The sequence below is a fragment of the Herpailurus yagouaroundi genome, unplaced genomic scaffold (genome assembly GCF_014898765.1).
Source record: "Herpailurus yagouaroundi ecotype Mexico unplaced genomic scaffold, PumYag 250, whole genome shotgun sequence".
Taxonomy (NCBI): Eukaryota; Metazoa; Chordata; class Mammalia; order Carnivora; family Felidae; genus Herpailurus; species Herpailurus yagouaroundi.
In genome coordinates this window covers 20,786,454-20,800,507 of record NW_024412467.1, presented here as the reverse complement: position 1 = coordinate 20,800,507, position 14,054 = coordinate 20,786,454, and the positions used below count along the sequence as shown (strand labels likewise).

The 14,054-nt window shown below is 39.0% G+C and overlaps 1 protein-coding gene across 22 annotated transcripts in view; it reads left to right on the top strand.

Moving 5' to 3' along the window:
* FARS2 (phenylalanyl-tRNA synthetase 2, mitochondrial) overlaps positions 1-14,054 on the top strand; it is a 621,462-nt gene that overhangs the window by 94,114 nt on the left and 513,294 nt on the right. The gene's annotated exons all lie outside the window — the stretch shown is intronic.

Here is a 14,054-nt window from a genome sequence, read left to right as displayed (position 1 = left end):
ACATAGAACTCTACAGAACTCTCTACAGTCTGTTTTGGCATATGATGTGAAGATGAGTTCATTTTTCTCCCAAATAGTCCGTTTCTTAACACTATGTCTTATGGAATTTGTTTCTACATTGATTTGTGAGGATCTATATTACATTTTAAACTTCCTCAGAATCTGTTTGCTATGTCAGGTCTTTTGCCATTTTTTCAAAAAATGTTTATTTATTTTGAGAGAGAGCATGAGCAGGGGAGGGGCAGAGAGAGAGAATCCCAAGCAGGCTCTGTGCTGCCAGCACAGAGCCCAGTGTGGGGCTCAATCCCATGAACCACAAGATCATGACCTGAGCCGAAATCAAGAGTCAGATGCTCAGCTGACTGAGCCACTCAGGTGCCCCTCTTGCGAGTTTTCATTGTTCCTTTTTTCTTATTTATTTTTCAAAAAATTGCTAGCTTCTGTCACTTGTTTAATTTTTCAAATGAACTTAGGTGGTATGTCAAGACCTCTTTTTAAATTTTTTTTTTTTTAATGTTAATTCATTTTTGAGAGACAGACAGAGACTGAGCATGAGCTGGGAAGGGGCAGAGAGAGGGAGACACAGAATCCGAAGCAGGCTTCAGGCTCTGAGCTGTCAGCACAGAGCCAGATGCGGGGCTCAAACCCACGAACTGTGTGAGATCATGACCTGAGCTGAAGTCGGACACCCAACCGACTAAGCTACCCAGGTGCCCTTCAAGTCCTCTTAACTTTCCCCTCACATCCCGGAGAAATTGCCGTTAGAAATTACATCAAAATAATTTGGATAGAGCTGGCATTTTTGTATTATTCAATCTTCCCATTCAACATATATCTCTTTCTATTTATTCTGATTTTCTTTCATGGCTTTTGGTAAATTTTTGTAATTTGCTTCATATAGGCCTTTTTATATGCAGTAGTTCCTCCCCTAGTTCTGGGGAATTTGGTCTAAGACCCCTAGCAGGCACCTGAAACCACAGAATGTATTGAACTCTATGTATCCTGTGTTTTTCCTATATATACATACCTATGATAAAGTTTATAAATTAGACACAGGGAGAGATTAACAATGATAATAAAATAGAATAATTATAACAGTATGCTGTAATAAAAGTTATGTGAATGTGGTATCTCTCTCTCGGAATTTCTTACTGTCCTATAGTTACTCTTCTTGTGATGATGTGAGGTGATAAAATGCTTGTGTGAAGAGATGAAGCAAGGTGAATGATGTATGCTTGTGATGTTGTGTTCGGCTACTACTGACCTTCTGAAAATATGTCAGAAGGAGGATCATCTCCTGGGCCATGGTTGACTGAGGGTAACCAGAACCGTGGAAAATGAAACTGTTTATAAGGCGGGGGGGGGGGGGGGGACACACGACTTAGTTATTATAAAAGATTTTGTTTTCATTATAACTTTATTTCTTGTTGGTTATTGCTGGGATTGAAAAATACTATTGCTTTTTAGGAATTTTACATTTATTCCCTTGAGCATCCTGTTATTTGTTCTAATAGTTTGTCAATTCATTTGAGATTTCTAGAGAGACAGTTATGTGTGGCCAATAATACTTTGGTTTCTTCCTTCCGGAAGTTATGTTCCATTACCTTCTGGTTTATGTTCTCACATTGGCTAAAGTCCTAAAATGAAAAAAAAATGATTGGTTGTAAAGTATTTACCCTGTTATAAATGATTTTATAACTTACCTAGAGACTGTAGGTTGCTTTCCACCAAGAAGAAAGGTTTTTGGAAAGTTGTCACATTTCCTTGGTAATTAATCAATGAAATCTGTTCATATTTTCAGAGGAACAATTATAATTTTATTTTATTTTTTTATGTTTATTTTTTTAAAGTTTATTTTGAGGGAGAGAAAGAGAGAGGTCTGGGGAGGGGTGGAGAGAGGCAGAGAGAGAGAGAGAATCCCAAGCATGCTCTGCCTTGTCAGTGTGAAGCCCTATGCTGGGCTCAAACTTACAAACCATGAGATCATGACCTGAGCTGAAACTAAGAGCCAGACGCATAACCAACTGGGCCATCCAAGCATTCCAAGAATTATAATTTTAGACAAAATTTGTTTAAAAATTGCTTTGAAAATTTATTTAAAGCAGATATTTAAATAAATTATTGTATATGTTCATTCTTCTTATGTGTCTAGGTGGGAACTTGATGATATTGGGAAGGAAAAATTCAGAGTCTGAAAGTAATATGACCTCATTGGTTCCAAAGGAAAATCCAACTTTTATGGATCATTGTTTTCATAACTTTTATGGATAATTGTTTTCTATATTGATTGTATAGAAAAAATAAAAGTTTCAATGTTTTCATTAGAGACTCAGCAGAATTATCTTTCCTTTTTTTTTTTTTTTTTTAGTATGCAAACAACTTTTTTACTAATTAACTTATTTTCATGTTGTGCTGTTTCTATCTCATGAATTGTCTCCATTCCCAGGAAGCTAAAGCTACTTGCTAGATTTGCTTTGGTGTGTTTACAGTCTACCTGGTGTACCTTTAAAATGTGTCTTTCTTTTCTCGTCAGCTGTCTTTTGCATAGCTTGTCACTTGTCCCAAGGTTCTGCATAGAATCCACACAGAACTGGTGGGTGCTGTTCCCTGGATGTTTCTGCAGCAGTGACTTGCCTTTCCCAGTGTTCAAGATGTTGCATTCCATTACACAGGTCCTAATCCTGTCCAGATGGCAGGAATTCTCAGAAGTTTACATCTTTGAGTGGGCTTTTTCTGATAATCTCTGCCAATAGTTCCTGGAGTCCCAGGGCACTGTATGGTAATGTTTATGGTATTTAGCACTCTAGCCCGCTTTCTCTGCATTTGTCTATAATTTGCCACAGTGTTTCATGGCTAGGTCACATTTCCCAGAAATCCCCAGTGCTTGGCACTGCCCCTGTTTGTTGAAGAATGAGTGGGAGCTGTCCATATTTTCATGCTCAGTGCTCTGGAACATGCTTCTCGTAAATTTCCTACATACTTCCCAGATTTGCTAGCCTTTTCTATATATTCTGTTTTTCTCAAAAATACTATATTAATAATGATTATGATACCTGCTTGTTTACTGTTCTTTCCTGAATATATATATTTTCTCAAACATACTATTTTAACAATGTTCATGGCATATAAGTTATAATACATAAATTCTTTCTTGGGCTTCATATGTTGCTATTATAAAAATGAATGGAAACTAAAGATTTTTTTTTAAGATTATTTATTTTGCAAGAGAGAGCATGAGCAGGGGAGAGTCAGAGAGAGAGAGAGAGAGAGAGAAAGAGAGAGAGAGAGAGAGAATCCTAAGCAGGCCCCGCAATGTCAGTGAAGAGCCTGATGTGGAGCTCAAACTCAGGAACTGACCCGAAATCAAGAGTCAGATGCTCAACCAACTGAGCCACCCCGGCACCTTTTTTTTTTTTTTTCCACATTTAATCATTACAGTAACCAAACGCCTATGTTGAATCAGTTTTGCTATTTATTGATGAGACCTCACTCTGTGATAAACTATCTTGCCCTTGTAAAACTAGTCAGTCACCTATGAAATGTCTTTTCATATGACCTCGCTTCTATCAGATGCCCAGGAAAAAGGTTTTGTTTGATGTGGAACAGTGGCATATGTCCCAGGAGAATGACTGCATATCCTAGAAATATTCCAAACTCATTGATTATATTTTATTAGATCAAAGAGCAAATACTAAGGTCTGCTTTGGGTAAAAAGTTAATCCTACCAGCAATGTGGGTGGTTTTTTTTTTTTTTTTTTTTTTTTGTATTTTATTTTATTTTATTCCTAAGTCTTCAGAATGCTTCACAGGAATTCTCCCTTTTCTCCTCTGATCCCCATAATTTTATTTTTAAGTAATCTCTATACCCAAAATGGGGCTTGAATTTACAATCCCCAATTCAGGAGTCACATGCTTCACCGACTGAGCCAACCAGACACCCCTATTCCTCATGATTCTTATGTTAATAAACGAATCCATTTAATTTTAAGCTATTTTCCTTGAAAGTCAAAGTCAGGAATTTGGTGTTTCACAAAATCATGTTTCACGTACATTTCCTAATATTAGAAATTACTAGGGAAGCAATAGTACCATATCCTTAACAGAAAGATGATAGTGGGTCTTTGGAATGGCTTTGTGAAACCTCCCTTGTCAGGGGTATTGGGGTCTTTCCTGGGAAGCTCCGTGTCATTTCAGGTCAAGGCTGTGCCATCTTCTGTCTTTCCTGTCTGGAGGCTGTCAATGGTGTGGATTAATTGTATGTCGGTAGAGGAGGAATTACCTGCATGGTGGCTGAGGAGAAAAAGAGGAGACAAAATGGAGACAGAAATCCTTTTTTGGAGTAAATTTCCTGTGGGCATGTCATTCCAATTTTGTTTGCCTGCTCTCTGGCTGTACATACAGATTTCATGTCCTGTGATTGTATGTCTTGGGAGAGAAGTTTTGAGGGAAGCTGTGAGAATTTTCCAGGGAGCTGGTGGGTGGAGTTTGGCTGTCTTCCAGCGTGGTGTTCCCACAACCCATGGGATTGCGATGGTATCCCTTTTTATTTTCCGATTCCTGCCTTGAGTGTCTTCTATACTGACATCCAGAAATTCATTTTTATTTTTTGGTGGACTTTATTTCTGTCTTCAAACATTTAACCTGTGTCCAGAATTGTATTTTAGGTACCCCAAAGTAAAAGAATTATTTGAACAAAGGCAAACTAAATATTTAGAAAATTCTAAAAATACATTAGGGAAGTTTTCCCCTGTTATTTAGCCATCACATCACATCTGGCAAAATTATCTGTGGTGATACTTTTTTTTTAATCAATTCTCATAGCATTTGTGATGCAGTTGTTTATTTAGAACACTAAGAATACAATAGGAAAGTAAAATGAAAGAGCCCTAATTCTTTTTTTTAATTTTCTTTTGGAATTTGATTTTTACCATCATATACTATTAGATTGAAATGATTGTGCCCCTTTTTTGCTGCCTTATTTTTTTAGGATATCAAATCCTGTGAATTGGTGATAAGTAGCCTTTAGTCAGATTATTAGGAATTTCACTTGTATTAGGAAGCTTGATATGTGTGGCTTTTATTAATTCAAAGCATATAAATGAATGAGAAATGATTTGTTCAACAGTGTTTATTGAATATATACCTTCTTGGTACATAGTATTTAACACAAACTTAGTGGCTTAAATCAGCACCCATTTATTATCTCAGTTTCTGTAGGTAAGAAAGTCTAGCCACAGCTCAGGTGGGTTTTTTCTTCATGGTCTTTCCAGGCTGAAATCAATGTGTTAGTTGAGTTGCATTCTCATCTGGAACTTGGGGTCTTCATCCACACTGATATGGTTTCTGGCAGAATTCACATTATGGTGACCCTTAGCTTCTAGAGGTCTCCCACAGTAAGTACCCTGCCACCTAGCTCCCTCCATAGATAATTCACATTATAGCTCTTTTTTATTTTTTTATTAAAAAATTTTTTTTAATGTTTTTATTTATTTTTGAGACAGAGACAGAGCATGAGCAGGGGAGGGGCAGAGAGGGAGACACAGAATCCGAAGCAGGCTCCAGGCTCTGAGCTGTCAGCACAGAGCCTGATGCAGGGCTCGAACTCAAGGACTGTGAGAGCCTAAGGTGGACGCTTAACCGACTGAGCCACCCAGGCGCCCCTGTAGCTCTTTATTTTTTAAGGCCAGTAGGAAAATCTTTAATGCTTCCAGTCTCTGTGCCTCTGTGATACCTAAGCCCTTTTGGAAAGGGCTCCCTTGATTGGGCTGGACCCACTTAGAATAGTCACCCCTGTGATAAACTCAAAGTCAACTCATTAGGAGTCATAACTGTGTCTGCAAAACCCTTTCACATTTGACATGTAAACACAACAGTGTCATGGAACTGATAGCCTTCATATATGCAAGTTCTTATAGTCAAAGGGAGAGGATTATATAAGGATATGGGTGATTTGGATCATCTTATGTTGGGCAGAGATTTTGGAGTTGAGGATACGGAAAAATTTTAAAGGATTACTCTTTCAACTGTGTGAAAAGTAGGCTGTAGAGGAGTAAGGATGGGAACAGGAAACAAGTGTAAAATTTCAAGTGAGAGTTCTTGGTGGCTTAGTTTGGGGTGGTAACAGTGGAGATAAGTAAGAAAGTTGGAATCAACATATGTTTTAAAGGTAGAGCTAACAAAATTTGTTTTTGGATTCAATATGAAGCATGACAAACAGAAATCACGGGTGACTCCAGAGTTTCTGACTTGATCTGCTAGGAGGATGACGTGAAGAAGAGCAAATTAGAGGGGGGAGTGCAAAATCAGAAGCTTAGCGTTGGTTGTAATAGGTTGGAAATGGCTATTGGACATCCATGTAGAGATGCTGAGTAGGCAGTAGGTTAGTAGGTTTGGAGTTTAGGGGAGGAGGATTTAGTTAGAGAAGTTTCAGTTTACAGGTGACATTTAAAATTGTGAGATGGACCACGTCACCTAGGAAGTGAGTGTAGTGCAAGAGGCGTGACTTGAGGACTGAGCCCTGGGGCTCATCAGTGTTCCCAGTTGGGTGAGGAGCAGGAATAAGCACATGACCAGTAAGGAAGAGCTAGTGAGAGAAGAGAAGGCCAGGTGGTGAGCTGAACCCTAAGATGAGAATGTTTTAAGAAAAAGAAGGGAGCAAGTTTGTCAAATGCTGCTGATTGTTCAAGAAGGATGCACACCAAGCACCAGCTGTTGGGGTGACTAATGCGGGGGTCACTGATGGCCTGGACAGCAGCAATTATGGTGGTGGAATAAATTCCTCCTTGGGCTGAGTCTAGAGCATGGAGCAGAGGAATTAGAGGACATTGGTATATAACACTTTGGAGGTGTTTTGTGGTAAAAGAGTGGAGGTTAATGAGATAGTAGCTGGAGAGGAAGATAGGGTCAAGAGAGGGACTTTTTTTTTTTTAATTTCAGAGAGAGAGCCAGAGTGCATGTGCATGAGTGGGAGAGGGACAGAGGGAGGGAGAGAGAGAAAATTAAGCAGGTTCCACATTCAGCATGGAGCCCAGTGGAGTGTGGAGCCTGATGGGGGACTTGATCCCATGACCCTGGGATCATGACCTGAGCTGAAACAGAGTCAGACATTCAATTGACTGAGCCCCCCAGGTGCCCCGAGAGGGACTTTTTAAATGATAGAAAATATAGAAATTTGAAGAACTATGTGAATAAAGGCCTAAATAGCTCATTAGAAGAAAATAGTAGAAAAGTCTACCTTCTAGGCACTGAAACTTTTTACTTTTACTTTCTACTGTTAGCCTTGTTATCACTCTCTATGATATTACTGTTTTTATTTTATTTATTTAACCAAATCATTACACATGAGTGGAAATCTAGATAGTCATTCTCTGGCTATCTTGCTATCCTGGTAATCCTGAGTGCCTTTTCCTGGAGGAACAATTGCATCTTCCTACGTCTTTGCCTTCTGTCTTGTAGCTAGGAGCTTGCTTATTTATTTATTTATTTATTTATTTATTTATTTATTTATTTATTTTTAAGGTTTATTTATTTTGACAGAGAGAGAGTGCAGGTGGGAGAGGGGCAGAGAGAGAGAGACACAGAGAGAGAGAATGAATGAATCCATCCCAGGCAGGCTCCACACTGTCAGTGCAGAGAGCCCAATGAGAGGCTTGAACTCACAAACCATGAGATCATGGCTCGAACTCACAAACCATGAGATCATGACCTGAGCCAAAGTTAGACACTTAACCAACTGAGCCACCCAGGTGCCCCACAGCTAGGAGCTTGTATGCAAGGCAGAGAGTTGGAGTGGTTTTTGTGGTTTTATTTATTTCCTTCTCTAACCCCTGAATTTTTGCTTATGATCTAGTACTAATTTCCTTGGATGTACTTTATTTAAAAAAACTGAAAGTCAATGTGAATTGCCTTTGACCACATTTTTTCATGGGTTAAGAATAGAGTGGAAGAACATCCACTTGGTAGGTTCTTTGTTTATCTCTATCCTGCAGATCTTGGAATTCTCTGCCAATAACCATGAACAATAAACAAGAGTTTGTGCGTAGCCAGAGAAGATGTCACAAAGCCAGTGCAATCTAGTCATGGGAGAGAAGCCTAGCAAAAGAAATGTAAAAGACATACTCTTCAAGAGACTGGGTTCTAGTGTCTTCTCTGCCACTATGGGCTGCCATCCACTTTACTTCACAATGTACTCCTCAAAAAGTTTTTAAAACTTTCATGTGTAGAAGTTGAACATGTAGTTTTATGTTCTCAGAGAAGTAAAAGATAAATGTGTGTTTTTATGCCAACTCTTATTACAATGTACATGTATTTCTAGAGCATTAAACGTATAGTAAGCTGAAGTATTGACAGTTTTACAAACTGTAATTTTGTAGTTCAGATTTTGCTTCTGTCAGTAATAGTACTGTCCATATCAGTGAAATACACTGTTAGTACTAATAGAGGTAAGGACTATATCACTGGTAGTTTTGTAAGGGGTAGTTTGTAAGGGGTGATGTTGACTTTAATGCTATCTTGTCCTTTTATCTTTAAAAAAAAATTTTTTTTTAATGTTTATTTTTGAGAGGGAGAGACAGTGCATGCGGGGGAGGGGCAGAGAGAATGGGAGATTCGGAATCAGAACAGACACAGACACAGAAAGACCAGGATTTCCCAACCTCTGCAGCATGACATTTTGGAACAGATAGTTCTTTGTTGTGGAAGCTGTCCTGTGCTCTGTGGGATGTTTAGTGGCATCCTTGGCCTTTACCCACTGGATGCCAGTAGCCCGTCCTCTCGTGCTGTGATAACCAAAAATTTGAGGGACAAGAGGGTCAAAATCCTCCCCCTGCCAGCCGCTCAGTTAAGAATCACTGACTTAGATATAATATATGCAGAAATTTTCTTTTATGTATCCCAGAGTTATAGACCTATTCCTATACATAGTTTGGCCTCAGGATTGGCTTCTCTTTAAATTTATCTCTAATGAGGTATATTATAAGCCAATTTTTTATTACTATTTCTTTCTCATAGAAAGAGACAAAATTATTATACCTAAATACTTCTGTTACACAGTTGTTGTGGCTTATTAATAAACTTTCTCTCTCTCTTTTTTTTTTTTTAATGTCTGTTTTTGAGAGAGAAAGAGAGAGACAGAGCATGAGTGGGGCAGGCGCAGGGAGAGAGGGAGACAGAATCTGATACAGGCTCCAGGTTCTGAGCTGTCAGCACAGGGCCTGATGCGGGCCTTGAACTCGTGAACTGTGAGATCATGATCTGAGCTGAAGTCAGACGCTGAACTGACTGAGCCACCCAGGCACCCCAGTGTCCTTTTTTCTTTTTAATAAGGAACTGGTTACCCTGATTGTGTAGTAAGGTGTATACCTGGCGAACAGACATTTGAACTCCCCTGCCCTGTATTTGAGTTACTGGAATGTTCTTTTGATGCTAGTTTTCATTTAAGATTTTTGTCATCTTTTAAAAATTTTCTATCACTTGCTCTCATCGCTAGGACTCTATTTAGACATTGTGGTCTTGGTATTGGGGATGCCTATACTTTGCTCCCTGTTACCTTTGCATGCTTTAACTGGTCAGTGGATGGCGAGCCGTCAATTTCATACCCTTAATTACGTCCATCTTTGTTTCACTTGTATTGTTAGTATCAGCACTTATATTTTTCCATTTCCACTCATTTTCAGAAAATAAGTAAATGTTACACGATCTTTAATTGCACAAGTAAACGTTGCTTGGCAAAGTGTAACTGCTGTAGTGGCATGTGTGTGTCTGTCAGCTAATACATGGCTCGAGAGACATGGTTTGAATATGTCCTCTTTCAGCATTTGAAAGCGTCGGTTGCATGCACATCATGCTGTAAAGTTGTGGCATGCCTACAAATAACATTGCAACCTTCGTTAGGTTGAGTGTCTCCTGGGGCATTTTCTCTTCTGCAAGATGACCAAGTTAGTCTTTATGATCTTTAAGATTGTTTCCAATGTGGTTAATGTGATTCTCCTTAAACTAATTCAGATCTTTACACAGAAACCGAGCATTCTTATTTAGATATAATTTGAACAACTTTATCTTCTTTTTTTCAGCCCTGTATGGAGAAGAAAGTAAGAATTACTGTGATTTATTTCTTACCTTTCTCTTAAATAATTGAAGGCTGCTTACAAGCAGGATATAAACTTATTATATGGTATAAAAATAAAGAGGACCACATAAGGAAATGGAGACAAAAGTGGAAAAGAAGAACCACAGAGAAGCTGGGTGTTAGGACCTGCTATGCACAGGGCTGTTGGCAGGCTCCTGACAGGGAAGGGGTGAAATGGGTTACCCGGTATTATCGACCCTGCTGGGGGATATCTGAGGGCTGGGAAAGGACCTTTGTCTCTTCAGTCATCCAACCTACAGACTCTCCTTCCTGTCCTCTTAAGACTGTGGTATCAGTTTTACCCTTTCAGAGTTTCCAAATTTAAAGTGACCTCTCCTGTCCCTTTAAAGGAGAGAAATTGTTTATTAGCTCTCAAACTAAAATGTCACAGTGGTCCGTGTGTATGATGATGGCTAAGAACAAGCATTGCCCTGTTCTGAAGCGCCCTCAGCCTTCTTTGTTGCCAGCAAGGGCCAGCTCTGCCCTTCGTGCCTCCTTTTAGAGCTCTCGCTGGTTGTTTCTGGGTACGTGGTCACCAAAATGGATCTCAGCCTAGATTTCGGCTCATCAAACTTCACAAAAGCCACTGCGTTGTTGTTTTCATGTGTGAACTTGGAGGTGGGTGGCCTTCAGGTCCAGTTTATCTGTGTCTGGAATCATTATTCAGAAAGGCCACTGTGGCTGCTTCTTTTGGAGAGACTGGCTGTGGCTGTGGCCTTGTTCCCTGTGGGGAGCATTTGCTTCCAGTCCCATCCCTGCACAGGAGAGGGGACGTGGAGATGATGCAGTAAGCCTCACAGGAGACTCCCAGAGATTTGTAACAGATCCAGCTACCTTGAAGGGGGGCCCTGGGGTACATAGCAAATCTCCTTATTACATGCGGGGCAGCCATGGCCCTTCTCTTTATGTCTTGTGCAACCTGTGGTGTCCTTCTGATATACTCTGCCTCCCTCTTCTGCTCCACCGAAAGGCCACATATTGACAGTTGAGCTGGTGGTTTAGGGAGGAGGCAGCACATTAGAGGAGCGAGTGGTCACGGAGGCAGTGCATCTTCTGGAAACCCCTATCTGGGTTAGAGGATGTGTTGCACCAGATGCTAAATTCTGCTCAATGCCCTGGGTGCAGTGTGATGGGAGTGAGGGGTCTTGATGAGGATAACTAAAGTTTTTCCATCATCCAACTTGATAGAAAAACTGGGCTTTGCGGTTATACCTGGGTTTCTGATTCTTCGCAGTACCCTTTCTCTGTGTGTAACTGGAGCCTCATTTTCCTTTTCTACAAAGTAATATAAATCTTGGATTGTGACGGTGACTATGTGAGATAATACATGTGAAGTGCCCAGTTAGTGACTCAAGAGAGAATCATAATGCCATTGTTATTATCCTTCTGCTCTCCTACCAGAACTTTGACAAGAGGGCTAGTAAAAAGATAAGTAGCTTTGAGAGATAGCCTTCTTTGATTCTGCTACAAAGGTGAAAAATCTTAAAGGCAAGCTGTTACTTTGATGTTTGAAAAATATCAGGAAGATCCAGGGCTGCATGGATTATAAAATTGGTAGCTTACCATTGTATGTTTGACATGTGTTATCAGCTCACCCTCAGTTAAATTAAATTGAGGGGCCTCTTGACTATACTGAAAGATGAACTCCAGGCCTCCGTTAAATAGCAGTTTACCCACAAGCTTCTCAGACACATGTATAAAAGAGGTCCACACGCTCTTTGTGCAGAACAGGTAATAGAGATTTAGAGAGGAGAGTAATTTTAGCTTAATGTTTGAATTTTGTGTTTGAGAATAGCAGACAATTAAATGCTGTAAAGTGGCACAGAAAAGTGGCTTGAACTTTAAGAACGTTCTTTTTCCTCCATTCTCCCACTTCACTTGGAGATATTCACATTTATATTAATTATCTCCATAGCTTATATTAGGTTATACAATAGAATCTGAATTTCAAATAAATGTCAAAATCAGAAAATAAGCCTATAATCTTTCACAGGCTGCTCTGAAGAAAATGGACTTTCTGCTTTTGAAGCATTTTGTCTTATGAAGCAGAGACCTTATTTTTCAAATACCTTGTCTCCAAAATAACTAGAAAATCTCATTAAAGACTCCTCAGGGGTGCTGGGGATCATGGCAGGATGCGGTGTTACAGAAGAGTGAGCAGGAAGGGGACTGGTGACACCTTATGAGCCTGGACCTGGTTCACCCCACACTATGGGGTGACCTGTCACCTGGAAGTTTCTTTCCTTATCGGACCCAGGTTTCTCATCTGGAAAGTCAAGATAGTAAACCAGTGATCTTCAGTGTTTTTTAAGTATTCCATTTCTATGAGGATATGTATGAGGCACCACTTTGCATATTTTACACAGCCATTCCTGGAAAAGACAGGTATTTTGTCACTCATGGAGGCCCATGATACTTGTGTGGTGAAAGTTGTCATCGACTTCAGCAGTGATTTCCTGTGTGTGTGTGTGTGTGTGTGTGTGTGTGTGTGTGTGTGTGTGTGTGTTTCTTTGCATCACTGGAACCTTTCAAACTATTTGCATGAAATGCTTCTTTATAAAGTGTATACAAGTAGAGCTGCTGTAGTGTCATTAGGGCCAGAGTCCTTCCTGTCTAATTTTCACCCCCTGAGCCATTTCCATAGAGCCCTAGAGTTTGAAAAGTAGACATTACAGGGGGAGATCCGTACTCTTGAGTGTACCATTGTGTGCTTGATCTAATCCCGAATTTACTTTTTCCTATTTTTTCGTTTTATTATTGAAGTTTCAAGCATACAGTACATTTTCAAAGAAGTTTTACACTGAACCTCTGTAAAGCCATCCCTGGATTCTTTTAGTTCATACATTAGTATGCTCATTTTACCACACATCCATCTGTCTATCCTTCTGTCCATCCACCAGTACAATCCATCTTTTTTTTTTAAATAAATTTCAAAGTAATTTGAAGACTTTCTCCAAATACATATGAAAATATAATTTTGTTTCTGAAGGCAAAATTTACATACAGTGAAATGCACAGATTGAGTTCTGACAAATGTATATAAGTGTGTAATTCAAACCCCCATCAAGATACAAAACATTACTTAAGTTATATATCCCAACAAGTCTCCTCATGCCCCTTTTGAACATTAATCTCCTCCCCCACCCTCCAAAGGAAGGCATTGTTTTAATTCTCTTTCCACTATAATTTATTTTGTTTGTTATATTACCTAACATAAAGGGAATCATATAGTATGTACTCTTTTGTGACTGGTTTCTTTTTATTCATCATAGTGTTTTTGAGGTTCATAGTGTTTTGAGGTTATTGTGCCTTTAGTAATCTGTGTGTATGTATGTAATGGCATTCCATTGTATGATACCGTTATTTGTTTATCCCTTCTTCTATTGAAGAACATCTGTGCTTTTTCTGTTTTGGGGCTGTTATGAATAAAGTTACCATGAATGTTCTTGTGCAGGTCTTTTTGTAGACATTTTCTCTTGGTTAAATATCTAGGATTAGAATTGTTGGATTATAGGAAAAGTGTATGTTTATTTTTATAAACCGTTGCTCTGAAGAGGTTATATTATTTTACACTGTCCCTAACTAGTATATGTGAGTTTTGATTGCTCCACATCTCCAACATTTTGTGTTGTCAGTCTTATAATTTTAGTTATTCTACTGCTATAACAATAATTGATAATAGTGGCAATAAATAATAGTTTTATTTGCATTTTCTTGCTGACTGTTGACGTCAGACACTTTTATATGTGCTTATCAGACCTTTGTATATGTTTTTGAAATGTGTTGAAACATTTTGTTCATTTGTTTTTAACTGGGTTGTTTGTCTTTTTACTATTGAATTATAGGGATTCTTTATACATCATAGCTGCCATATTCATGCTTTGCAAATATTTTCTCCCAGTCCTTGGCTTCCCTATTCAGTTTCTTG